Here is a 14,048-nt window from a genome sequence, read left to right on the forward strand (position 1 = left end):
AGTGTATATGTTATTTTGTTTTTAATTCCAAATTCCACCTGTTCATTGCTGGTATATTGGGAAGCAATTCGCTACTGTATATTAACCTTGGGGTTTTTTTTTTATTGTTTTGGAATGTCTACATAGATGATCATGTTATCTGTGAACAAAGACAGTGTGAATTCTTCCCTTCCAGTGTGTGTACCTTTTATTTCCTTTTTTTTTTTTTTGTCCTATTTCATTAGCTAGGACTTCCAGTACAATGTTGGAAAGGAGTGGTGAGAGGAGACATGCTTGCCTTGTTCTTGATCTTAATGGAAAAGTGTCCAGTTTCTTACTTTTTTTTTTTTTTTTTGAGATAGAGTCTCACTCTTATCCAGGCTGGAGTGCAATAGCGGGATCTTGGCTCACTGCAACCTCCGCCTCCCGGGTTCAAGCGATTCTCTTGCCTCAGCCTCCCTAGTAGCTGGGATTACAGGTGCTTGCCACCACACCCAGCTAATTTTTTAATTTTTAGTGGAGACAGGGTTTCACTATGTTGGCCAGGCTTGTCTCAAACTCCTGACCTCAGGTGATCTGCCCGCCTCTGCCTCCCAAAGTGCTGGGATTACAGGCGTGAGCCACCGCGCCCAGCCAGTTTCTTACCTTTAAGTATGATGTTAGTTGTTAAGTTCTTTTTTTTTTTTTTTTAAAGTTTTTAGTTTATTAATCTTCTCGTGAAAAATTCCCAGTGGCCACAGATAACATCATTGCAGCACCTTTACTCCTTCGGCTTTTTGCCAGCACCAACATTGGCCTTTGTGGTCCCCCTGACTTTCTTCATTCTGTTCTTGCATTCCTTTTGTTGCTTTCTTCTCATACAGGCCATGTCTTGCAAGTCTATGTTTGGGTTCATTTTTCTTTGCATAATCCAGGGAATCATAAATCATGCCAAAGCCAGTTGTCTTGCCACCACCAAAATGAGTTCTGAATCCAGATACAAAGATGACATCCAGTGTGGTCTTGTACATTTTGGCTAGTTTTTCCCGAATTTCTGTCTTAGTCACTGTTGCCTTTCCAGGGTGAAGGACATCAGTTACCATTTGTTTCCTCTGAAGTAGTCGGTTGGTCATGAACTTTCTAGTGCGGATAGTTACGGTGTCGTTCGTGAAGGTGGTCTATCTTCACACAGCCAGGGAAGAAAAGCAGTTGTTAAGTTCTTTATAAAGTTGAGGAAGTTCCCCTCTATTCCAAGTTTGCTGAGTTATTTTTACTATGAATGGGAGTTGGGTTTTATGAAATGCTTTTTCTCCATCTGTTTAAATGATCATGTGATTTTTCTTCTTTAGCCTGTTGATATTATGGATTACATTAGTAGATTTTCAAATGTTGAACCAGTCTTGTATACCTGATATAAACCCCACTTGTTCATAGTGTATGTTATTTTCTCCTTCTCTGTGAGTTTTGGCACCTTGTTTCTTTCAAGGTATTGGTCTATTTGGTCTATTTTACCTTTTTTTGTGGTTGCCCTAGAGCTTGCAACATATGTTTACAAGTCCACTTTGAAGTAACGCTGTATTACTTCATTGATAGTGCAAGTACTTTTTAATAACAAAATAGTTCTAATTCTTCTTTTTTCTCCTTGAGTGTTTGCTGTCATTCATTTCATATATACATAAGTATAATCATTGAATGTATTATTAGTATTCTTATTTTGAACAAACTTAACTGATTCATTAAGAGTAAAATAATAGCCGGGCGCGGTGGCTCAAGCCTGTAATCCCAGCACTTTGGGAGGCCGAGACTGGCGGATCACGAGGTCAGGAAATCGAGACCATCCTGGCTAACATGGTGAAACCCCGTCTCTACTGAAAAGTACAAAAAACTAGCCGGGCGAGGTGGCGGGTGCCTGTAGTCCCAGCTACTCGGGAGGCTGAGGCAGGAGAATGGCGTAAACCCGGGAAGCGGAGCTTGCAGTGAGCTGAGATCCGGCCACTGCACTCCAGCCCCGGGCGACAGAGCGAGACTCCGTCTCAAAAAAAAAAAAGAGTAAAATAATAAAAGTTTTTATTTTATCTTCACTTATTCTTTTTCTGATCAAGAAGAAATTCTTCTTCCTTTCTTTATGTAGACCTGAGTTTCTGAGCTATATAGTTTTCCTTTTCCCTGAAGAACTTTTTTTAAAAAACGTTTCTGACAAGCTAGATCTACTGACAACAAATTCCTTCAGTTTTTATTTGTCTGAGAAGGAGTGTTTCTCCTTTAGTTTTGAAGGATGATTTTGCAGGTACAGAATTCTAGGTTTTTTTTTTCTCTCTCTCAAAACTCTTAAGTATTTCAGTCTTCTTGCTTGCATGTTTTCTGAGAAGTCAGATGTAATCTTTTTTTTCTCCACTGGGTGGTTTCTTTGAAGATTTTTTTTCTGTATCTTTGATTTTCTGCAGGCTGAGTAGGATATGCCTAGGTGTAGTTTCGTTTGTTTGTTTTGGCTTTTATTTCGTTTGGTGTTCTCTCAGCTTCCTGAATTTGTGGTTTGGTGTCTGACATTAATTTGGGAGAAAATTATCTATCATTATTGCTTCAAATACTACTTCTTTTCCATTTTTTCTCCTCTTTCTGTTATTCCAGTTACATGCATGTTACACCTTTTATGGTTGTTGCACGGTTCTTCAATGTTCCGTTCTTTTGGTTTTGTTTTTGTTTTTTTGAGACAGGATCTCAGTCTGTCTCCCAGGCTGGAGTACAGTGGTGTGATCTCAGCTCACTGCAACCTCTGCCTCCCAGGTTCAAGCAATTCTCTGCCTCAGCCTCCCGAGTAGCTGGGATTATAGGCGCCTGCCACCACACCCGGTTAATTTTTGTATTTTTAGTAGAGGCAGGGTTTCACCATCTTGGTCAGGCTGGTCTTGAACTCCTGACCTCGTGATCCACCTGTCACGACCTCCCAAAGTGGTGGGATTACAGGCTTGAGCCACCGCGCCGGGCTGGTTGTTGTTGTTGTTCTTCTTCTTCTTTTTAGTCTTATTTCTCTTTGATTTTTAGTTTTGAAAGTTTTTATTGACATATCCTCAAGTTCAGAGATTCTTTTCCTCAGCCGTGTCCAGTGTACAGAGTCTATCAAAGTCATTCTTCATTTCTGTTGTAGTGTTTTAGATCTTTAGCATTTGTTTTTTATTCTTTCTGCATCTCTGCTTACATTACACATGTATTTTTGCATGTTGTCTACTTTTTTCCTTAGAGCCCTTAGTATCTTAATCAAATTGGAGTTATTTTAAATTCCCAGTGATAATTTCAGCACCCATGACATATCTGTCTGGTACTGATGCTTGCTATTTCTCTTCAAGCAGTGTTTTTTACTTTTTAAAATGCCTTGTAAATTTTTGTTTTGAAAGCCAGACATGATGTATTGAGTAAAAGGAACTTTGGCCTTTAGTGATGTGGTGGTAAGATGTGTGTTAAGTGGAAATGTTCTGTATACCTATGATTAATACTTAGTCTTTTAGTGAGCCTATGCTCCTGGGCTGCGAACTTTGCAACTGCTTCTCAGTCTCCTCTATTCCCCACTTAAATGAGATATGATGGCTAGAGTGGGCTGAGTTGGGTAGTTCCTTTACCCCAAGAGAAAGGCTAGAGGGGCTGGTAATGGGTGTTTCCCTTTCTCCAGGTCAGTTAGGCTCTAATTAAGTAGTTTATCTTGAGTGGTGGCTTTGATATGAACAGAATGCTGTCGTGTATTTCAAACTTGTTACTTTATGTGTATTTCAAAATGGTTGTATGTTCTTCCCCTGCTGGAAGTGAGACAGGAAAAGTTCCCTTGTTCCCCTTGCAGGGTACGCGATAGGGGTGTGGATTGCTTCTTCAGTGCCCACTGGCTCAAACCTCTAGGTGGAGCATGCAGCCGGGCAGGCTGCAGGGCTCTAACCCCACGGCAGTGTCTAGGATTGAATTTTTTTGTTTGTTTGCTTGTTTTTTTTTTTTGAGATGGAGTCTCACTCTGTTGCCCAGGCTGGAGTGTAGTGGTGTGATCTCGGCTCATTGCAACCCGTGTCTCCTGGGTTCAGGTGATTCTCCTGCCTCATCCTCCTGAGTAGCTGGGATTACAGGCACATACCATCATGGCTGGCTAATTTTTGTATTTTTAGTTGGGATTACAGGCACATACCACCATTCCTGGCTAATTTTTGTATTTTTAGTAGAGACAGGATTTCATCATGTTGGTCAGGCTGGCCTTGAACTCCTGACCTCGTGATCCGCCTGCCCCGGACTCCCGAAGTACTGGGATTACAGGCATGAGCCACTGCACCAGCCCTCTAGGAGTGAATGTTTACAGCTGAAGCCCCGGGGGCATGTGTTACAGAGTACTCTTTTAGTTTAGCCTTCTGTTATGTTATGTTAGTCAGCTCAATTAAACCCCCTGCCTTATGGCAAGGACAGAGAGAACTTTCTGTATCCTGGGTTTCTTGCCTTGGTGTACCAGAAGAATCGGATCACACGTGGGCTTGAATGCAAAGTTTTATTGAGTGGAAGTAGCTCTCAGCAGATGGGGATGCCAGAAGAGATGGTTTTCCCCTGGCGTCAGGCTGCTTGGTTGCCCAGGCTCTCCTCCGACTGCCCAGGCCAAACTCCACGTCATTCATCCGGTCAGTCGATGGCCTGCCAGCGTCTGTTGGGGTGCTTTTCCACTGACATCCTCCCCTCGACGTCCTCTTGATGTCCAGCCGCTTGTGTCTCCTTCTGCTGATGTGTTCCTTTTAACATCCAGCTGCTTGTGTCTCTGCCTGCTAGGGTCTTGGGGTTTGTTTTTTTGTTGTTGTTTGTTTGTTTGTTTGCTTGTTTGAGATGGAGCCTTGCTCTGTCATCCAGGCTGGAGTGCAGTGGTGTGATCTCACCACAACCTCTACCTTCCGGGTTCAAGCGATTCTCCTGCCTCACCCTCTTGAGTAGCTGGAATTACAGGCACTTGCCACTAGGCCTGGCTAATTTTTTTTTTTTTTTTTTTTTTTTGTATTTTTAGTAGAGTCAGGGTTTCACCATGTTGGCCAGGCTGGTCTTGAACTCCTGACCTCAGATGTTCCACCCGCCTTGGCCTCCCCAAGTGCTGGGATTACAGGCGTGAGTCATTGCGCCTGGCACATTACTTCTTTAAGTGTGGTTTTCTTTAGTTCTTTGAACATGTTTGTATTAGCTTCCTTGATGTCTTTGCTGTGTTTGAGATCTGTGCTTTTGCGTTGGCAAGCCCCAACATAAGGGTAGTTTCAGTGATTTGCAAGGAGGACCCACAGGACTGGCATGTAATTGTAGTCATGGATATGAGTTATTCCTGTGAAAGGATACAAAGTAAAATTAGCAAAGATGCCTGGGGCTAAAGTTCGTTAGAGCCAGGTGCAAGCCTCCAAGTGTTCTCTTCCAAGTGTGGTCACACAGGACATACCTCATTTCTCCAGGAATGCATTCTGAGAACACATATGAAGTGTTGTCTACTAGGGGAGCTCATTAGAGGCTCAGTGACCATAGCTTTTATTGGGGGCTGGTCATGCAGGCACCCTTTGCCTAGCACATAGCAAAATTCCAGACCTGCAGAAGGAAAGCAGGTGTTCAGCACAAACCCCATTGTTTATACAGTTTAGCCACAGTGAGCCATTCTTACCAGGAAATAGTGGCAACTGTCTTGAAATCCAGGTTTTCAGATGCCAGCCAAGGGCCATCCTTGAAGGCAGGCCTTTTTAAGTCTAGGCCTCAAATGTAAACTCTACACCGCCTTCCCAAGCCATTTTTCTGTTACTTGCTTTTTGGTTTCTTATATGAATCTCACTTTTTTTTTTTCTTAATATCTCATACTTTTTGCTGAAACCTACAAATTTTAGGTAATATATTGCAGTGATTCTGGATACTTCTACCCCCTCCTCTACTGTGGGGCTCATTGGTATTGTTTACTTCTTTGTTATTTGCCAGAACGTATAGTGGGGTTTTTTTGTTTGTTTGTTTTTTTGTTTGTTTTTTTTTTTTTGAGATGGAGTTTTTGCCCTGTTGCCCAGGCTGGAGTGCAATGGCATGATCTCAGCTCACTGCAACCTCCGCCTCCTGGGTTCAAGCGATTCTCTGCCTCAGCCTCCCGCGTAGCTGGGATTACAGGTGCCCACCACCACGCCTGGCTAATTTTTGTATTTTTAGTAGAGATGAGGGTTCACCATGTTGGCCAGGCTGGTCTCGAACTCTTGACCTCAGGTGATCCACCCACCTCAGTCTCCCAAAGTGCTAGGATTACATGCGTGAGCCACCGCGCCTGGCTGTGACGTGTTTTTAACCTACAGTGTGCATCCTTTGGTGTCCCTCTTTAGTGGGACAGCTTTGGGCATAAGCTGGAATGACTGGTTTTAGCAGGGCTGGCTTTCCCAGTGTCTTTTTCTAATTTCTCTGTTAAACTGTCAGCCTCTGTTATCTCACCTAATCATTAGTTTGCACTAATTTCAGACTGATTACTCTATGGGTTTTGACCATGTCCCGGGGCATAAATTGCCTACCTATGTGATCCAAATTTGGGCCCTTTTGTAGAGATAGTATTTGAGCCCAACCTTTGAGGTTGGCTCAGATCCCAGGTAGGCTCTTATTTGTCTTTTTCTCTGGTTTTCTCTGGCTGTCTTCTAGCTGGTGTTTCTTTAGCTTGTTGCTCTCAAGTAGTAACTAATCTTCTCTTAATAGCTTACCACCCAAATCTCTATTGTTATTGGAAACATCCTTAGGCTTTTTTTTCCTCCCCATTGTGTTCCAAATTAAGTCATTTATTTTGGGGTTACCTTCAGAACTCTGTTATTATAGCCTGCCTTTCCCCTTGGGCAAAACCTCTGCATTGCTGCTCTGGAGCTGAGGGCAAGGAAACTGTCTCAGTTTTCCCTGTGATACAAGCAAGGCAAGGATGGCCTCTGGTTTTCCTAAATGTCACCCTAAGGTTAAGTCTTCCCTTTGTGCTATGTCTCAGAGAATGTCTGTTTCCACATTATTGTTTCTTTCTCAGTAGTAGTCCTCTTGGTGTTGCTATAAAACATTTTTATCCTGGTCACTGGAGAATGTCTGTTTCCACATTAGTGTTTCTTTCTCAGTAGTGGTCCTCTTGGTGTTGCTATATGACATTTTTATCCTGGTCACTGGTTGGCAGGAATGTGCCCTGTTGTTTTATTAATTAAGGCTTAGTTTTAGGCACCAGTGTCCTTGGGTCTCGTGGTTGTGTTATACTCAGTACTTCTGCCTCCTCCTCCTATAATTTTGGACCCGTTGTGTATTTCTGCTCTTTCTTCATAGCTGATTTTTTTCCCCGTTTGATTCTCCCAGGGTCAGAGTTTTTACAACTGTCCTATTGGCCAGTGTTTGTTGCCCTTCCTCCCACTGAGTAAGGATTTTGTTTTGTAGATGGAGTAGGATCTGAATAGATTTCTTTGACCCTCCCAAAACAGATTTTGTTCCCCTCCCCAGGTGTGTACCTTGAGGGTAATTTCTCAAGATTGTCATCAGTCTTTCATGTGATCTCTTGAATGGGTTAGTGGAGAAAATACCTGAATAGTCTGCAGACCTCTCAATTTTGTGCTGCCCTGCCCTGGGCTTCACACTCACTTGCCAGTTAACACTTTCCCTTCGCCAATTGACCAACCATTTTAGTTGATCTCTTACTGATGTCTAGTTGCATCTACTTTCACAGGTAAGCCAGGGCGTGTGTCTCATCATTCCTTTGGGGCACCTCAACTTAGATTTTGGGTGGTTGGCTCCATTAAGACTCCTGTCTCTGGGGGATTCAAGGAAAGTTGTGAACTTCTTTCCTATCCTCCTACCCTCTTTATTTGTAAGGGTGAAAGTGATGCTCTTTCTAGCTATCTACCTACCAGAACCAGATGATGTTTTTTAATCTAGTCTGGCACTGTCTTTCACTTAGTGTGAAGCCCCGTTATATTTACTGTAATTTTTGTCATATCGTTGGATTTATATCTCTAATTTTTAAAAAGTGATTTGGTTTGGAATGGTTTTTTCATAATGCAATCCAAAGTATCATAGTCCCCATGGTTTCTTAGTCTTTCCCTGTTTCTCATGACCTTGACAGATTTAAAAAGTGTACTGGTTAGGTATTTGGTAGAATATTTCTCAATTTGGATTTGTCTGATATAGTCTCATGATTAAACTGATATTATGGATTTTGGGGAAGAATACCACACAGATGTACCCTTCTCATAGCGTCATATCAGGATATATATTTATATATATGTATATATGTGTGTGTATATATGTATGTATATGTGTATATATGTGTCTATTTGTATATATTATGTGCATATATATGTATAAATATGTATATATGTGTATATATACATATATATAGGTGTGTGTGTATATATATGATTTTAGCATTACTTATTACTGAGGATGTTACTCTTAATCACTTAGTTCAGGTTGCCAGGTTTCTCCACTGTAAACTTACTGTTTTTCTGTTTCCATTCTCTGTGCTTTGAAAGTGAGTTACTAAATTTAGTCCATATTTAAGGGAAGCAGAATTAACCTCTGTATTTGGAGGGGTATCTACCTGTATGTATGTATGTATTTTTGGGAAATTTTCTCTAAGGAAGATTTTTTTTCTCTCCCTTATTTATTTGATCATTTGTTTCTATCACTCTAGATTTGTGAATAAGTATTAATTTGTTAATTATACATAATCCCACATCTTTTTTGGAGCTATTGCTTACTTTCTGGTATAAGATAGTATAGGCTTATCTTGTATTTTCCCTGTAACAGCCTTACTTTTAGCCATTTTAATAAGGAGCCCAGGTACTTTTTATTGAAAAATACGTTTAGAAACCATGGTCTGAGCACTGAATGCCCTTTTAGTTACTGAGGTGGCACTGCTTCTGTACCTCCTAAACAGAAAGCTAGAAAATGTATGTATACATAGTAATGCTTGTATCTAATTATTTTTACATACACATGTATGTAGCTATCTGTGTGTCCATTAAAGTAAACATGATTGTACAGTGATATCTGACTCTCATCTGAGATTAGCTCTCATACTTGCTTATTTTATTTATATATTTATTTTTTGAGACCGAGTCTCGCTCTGTTGCCCAGGCTGGAGTGCAATGGTACGATCTCAGCTCACTGCAACCTCCGCCTCCCAGGTTCAAGTGATTCTTCTGCCCCAGCCTCCCGAGTAGCTGGGATTACAGGTGCCCACCACCACACCCAGCTAATTTTTTTTTGTTTGTTTGAGACAGAATCTTGCTCTCTGGGCCAGGCTGGAGTGCAGTGGCGCAATCTCCGTTCACTGTAACCTCCTCCTCCTGGGTTCAAGCGATTCTCCTGCTTCAGTGTCCTGAGTAGCTGGGATTACAAGCATGTGCCACAACGCAAGAGAATCACTTGAACCCAGGAGGTAGAAGTTGCAGTGACCCAAGATTGTACCACTGCACTACAGCCTGGGCGACTGAGCAAGACTCTGTCTCCAAAACAAAACAAAACAAAACAGACTGGGTGCTGTGGCTCATGCCTGTAATCCCAGCACTTTGGGAGGCCGAGGCAGGCAGATCACGAGGTCAGGAGATCCTGACCAGCCTGGCCAACATGGTGAAACCTCGTCTCTACTAAAAATACAAAAAATTAGCCAGGCATGGTGGTGCAAGCCTGTAATCCCAGCTACTTGAGAGGCTGAGGCAGGAGAATCGCTTGTACCCAGGAGGCGGAGGTTGCAGTGAGCAGAGATCATACCATTGCCCTCCAGCCTGGGTGACAGAGCAAGACTTGGTCTCAAAAAAGCAAAACAAAACAAAAAAACCAAAAACTTCTTTCTCTAATATAAGAAAACTGAGTCCTGTTATCTATATTTACTTGTTTGTTCTACTTTACTATACATGTAAAGTGGTTTTATAACTGCCTAAGTTCCTGTACAAAATTTATCAACTAGCATTAATATTGTACCTTTATTACAGTTTATAAAAATGCTCAAATGTTTTCTTACATTATTCCTTGTAGATGTCATATAGTTTATCTTTTTACCTTTAGGTCCATGATCCATTTTAATTAATATTTGAATAATGAGTGAGGTAATATGTTGTCACTTTTTTTGGTATGTGGTCCTCTAGTTGTTTCAGCACGTTTTGTTAAAGAGAGCGCAGGCCGTGCGCAGTGGCTCACACCTGCAATCCCAGCACTTTGGGAGGCCGAGGTGGGTGGATCACAAAGTCAGGAGTTCGAGACCAGCTTGGCCGAATATGGTGAAACCCCGCCTCTATTAAAAATACAAAAAATATTTGTGGTGGCAGGCGCCTGTAGTCCCAACTACTTGGGGGTCTGAGGCAGGAGAATCACTTGAACCTGGGAGGTGGAGGTTGAAGTGAGTCGAGATGGTGCCACTGCACTCCAGCCTGGGCGACAGCGAGACTTCGTCTTAAAAAGAGAGTGTCCTTTCTATATGGTATGGTTTTTGCATTTGTGTTGAAAATAACAAGGTTTGCATGGTATTTTTCTGGACAGCTTATTATTTTCCATTGATATTTGTATTGTTTCTCCAATACCACACGGTATTACTAAATATTTAAGTCTATAAATGAGGTAGTATGAGCTTTCAACCTTTTTTATTTTTCAAGATTGTTTTCACTATTCTAATTTCTTTGCTTTTTAATTTAAATTTTTGAATAAATTTGGCAATAGCTACAAGGAGACGTTGCTGAAATTTTGGTTGGGATGTTATTGAATCTATTAGATGAAGTTGGAGAGCATTTGTACCTCACTGAGTCTTCTGATTCATGAACCTAGTATTTCCTATTTATCCAGATCTTTTTTCATTTATTTCATCAATGTTTTATAGTTTTCAGCATATAAGGCCTGCACATATTTTGTTAGATTTAAAAAATGATGTAAGAACTTCATTTTGGAGGTGCTGTGATTAAAATTGTATTGTTTGTATATATATATATATATATTTTTTTTATCATACTTTAAGTTCTAGGGTACATGTGCATAACGTGCAGGTTTGTTACATATATATACTTGTGCCATGTTGGTGTGCTGCAGCCATCAACTCGTCAGCACCCATCAATTCGTCATTTATATCAGGTATAACTCCCAGTGCAATCCCTCCCCCCTCCCCCCTCCCCCCTCCCCCCTCCCCCCTCCCCATGATAGGCCCCGATGTGTGATGTTCCCCTTCCCGAGTCCAAGTGATGTCATTGTTCAGTTTCCACCTATGAGTGAGAACATGCGGTGTTTGGTTTTCTGTTCTTGTGATAGTTTGCTAAGAATGATGGTTTCCAGCTGCATCCATGTCCCTACAAAGGACGCAAACTCATCCTTTTTTATGGCTGCATAATAGAATGGCCATCATTAAAAAGTCAGGAAATAGCAGGTGCTGGAGAGGATGTGGAGAAATAGGAACACTTTTACACTGTTGGTGGGATTGTAAACTAGTTCAACCATTATGGAAAACAGTATGGCGATTCCTCAAGGATCTAGAACTAGATGTACCATATGACCCAGCCATCCCACTACTGGGTATATACCCAAGGGATTATAAATCATGCTGCTATAAAGACACATGCACACGCATGTTTATTGTGGCACTATTCACAATAGCAAGACTTGGAATCAACCCAAATGTCCATCTGTGACAGACTGGATTAAGAAAATGTGGCACATATACACCATGGAATATTATGTTTGTATATTTTCGTTTCAAATTCCAGTTATTTATAGCTGCTGTATGTGAACATGATTGATTTTTGTTTATTGACCTTGTGTTCTGCAACCTTGCTCAACTCACCTTTTTTGTTCTAAAAGGTTTTTTGTTTTTTGTTTTGTTTTGTTTTCTTTTCTTTTTTTGAGATGGAGTCTCTCCCTGTTGCCCAGGCTGGAATGCAGTGGCACGATCTCCACTCACTGCAACCTCAGCCTCCTGATTTCAAGCAATTCTCCTGCTTCAGCCTCTCGAGTAGCTGGGATTACAGGCGCCCGCCACCACTCCCAGCTAGTTTTTTTGTATTTTTAGTAGAGATGGGGTTTCGCTATGTTGGCCAGGCTGGTCTTGAACTCCTGACCTTGTGATCTGCCCCCCTCAGCCTCCCAAAGTGCTGGATTACAGGCGTGAACCACTATGCCTGGCCTAAAAGGTTTTTATAGATACAGATTATTTGATATTTTCCAGACACACAATTGTTTTCTGCAAATGAGGGTCTTTATTTCTTCCTTTGCAATGTATGTGCCCTATAATTGTTTTTCTGGCTTTATAGGCCTTCTAATACAGTATTGAATAGGGCAGAGTGGGAGGGCATAGTTTACTAGTAGTTTTCCACTCTGCATGTTACCTGTAGGTCTTTCACAGAGGCCCTTTATTAGGTTAAGCACCTCCATTCTATTTTTAGTTTTCTGAGAGTTTTTATTGTAAAAATATGTTGAATTTGCCAAATGCATTTTCCTGTGTTACTGACATGATTGTGTGGTCTTCGTTAAATTAGTGATACTGAATTTTATTTACTGATTTTTTTTTTTTTTTTTTTTTTTTGAGATGGAGTCTCGCTCTGTCGCCCAGGCTGGAGTGCAGTGGCCGGATCTCAGCTTGCTGCAAGCTCTGCCTCCCGGGTTTATGCCATTCTCCTGCCTCAGCCTCCCGAGTAGCTGGGACTACAGGCGCCCGCCACCTCGCCCAGCAAGTTTTTTGTATTTTTTAGTAGAGACGGGGTTTCACCGTGTTAGCCAGGATGGTCTCGATCTCCTGACCTCGTGATCCGCCCGTCTCGGCCTCCCAAAGTGCTGGGATTACAGGCTTGAGCCACCGCGCCCGACCTTATTTACTGATTTTTTAAAAAATGTTGAACCTTCTTTGCACTCCTTGTATGAAACCCAGCTGATTGTGATATATTATCATTTTTTTATATTGCTGGATTTGATTCATAAATATTTTGTTGACAAGTTTTTATTTATGCCCATTAGATTGACTTGTAGTTTCCTATTTAAAATTTTTTAAAACAGTGTGTATATTATATATTTGGGGCACAGTGTGATATTTTGATAGATGTTTATATTGTGGAATGATTGAATCAGCCTAATTAAATCCGTTACCTCACATACTTACCAGTTTTTTAATGGTGAAAACAATTAAAATCTAATCTCTTAGCAATTATGAAAAATGCAGTACATTATTTATTATACTCACCATTGTGTGCAATAGATCACTAAAACTTATTCTTCATGTCTGAGATTTTTTTACCTTTTGATCAACATCTCCCCTTTCCCCATGCACCTCACTTTTCCAGTCACTGGTAACCACTATTCTACTCTATGTCTATGAGTTTGACTTTTTTAGATTCTACATATAAGTGAGATCTTGTGGTATTTGTCTTTTGGTGCCTGGCTTTTTTTCACTCACATGATGTCCTCCAGGTTTATCCATGTTGTCACAAATAACAGGATTCCTTCTTTTTTAAGGCTGAATAGTATTCTGTTATGTACGTATATCATGTTTTCTTTATTCATTTATCTGATGATGGACATGTAGGTTGCTTCTGTATCTTAGCTATTGTAAATAATGATGTAATGAACGCAAGAGTGCAGATATCTCTTTGACGTACTGATTTCAATTCCTTTGGATATGTACCCAAAAGGGAGATTGCTGGATTATATGTAAATTTATTTTTAGTTTTTTGAGGAAGCTGTACTATTTTCCATAATGGCTATATTAATTGACATTCTTCACCAACTGCACAAGGATTCCCTTTTGTACACACCCTCACCAATACTTAACATCTTTTGTCTTTTTGGTAATAAGCCATGCTAGCAGGTATGAGGTGATACTTCATTGTGGTTTTAATTTGCAAGTGAACAGTTTTTCATGTCCATTGGCCATTTGTATGTTTCCTTTTGAGAAATGTTTGTTTAGGTCCCTTGCTCATTTTTAAATTGGATTCTTGGTTTTCTTGCTATTGGATTGTTGGAGTTCCATATATTTTGAATATTAGCTCATTATTTCGTATGTGATTTGCAAATATTGTATCCCAGTTTGTGGGTTGTTGCTTTACTCAATCATTTCCTTTGCTGTGTAGTTAACCTTTTAGTTTGATGCAATACCA

General features: G+C 40.8%; 1 pseudogene across 1 annotated transcript; it reads right to left on the reverse strand.

Annotated features, from left to right (window-relative positions):
• Positions 1-676: 676 nt before the first annotated feature.
• LOC104662098 lies at positions 677-7,636 on the reverse strand (annotated as a pseudogene). Its single transcript, XR_004058434.1, has 2 exons — positions 7,601-7,636; positions 677-1,136 (listed from the first exon to the last, which is right to left on the reverse strand). The product of XR_004058434.1 is annotated as a 40S ribosomal protein S24 pseudogene (transcript).
• Positions 7,637-14,048: the final 6,412 nt, after the last annotated feature.

The sequence above is a fragment of the Rhinopithecus roxellana genome, chromosome 7, assembly GCF_007565055.1.
Source record: "Rhinopithecus roxellana isolate Shanxi Qingling chromosome 7, ASM756505v1, whole genome shotgun sequence".
NCBI classification, from domain to species: domain Eukaryota; kingdom Metazoa; phylum Chordata; class Mammalia; order Primates; family Cercopithecidae; genus Rhinopithecus; species Rhinopithecus roxellana.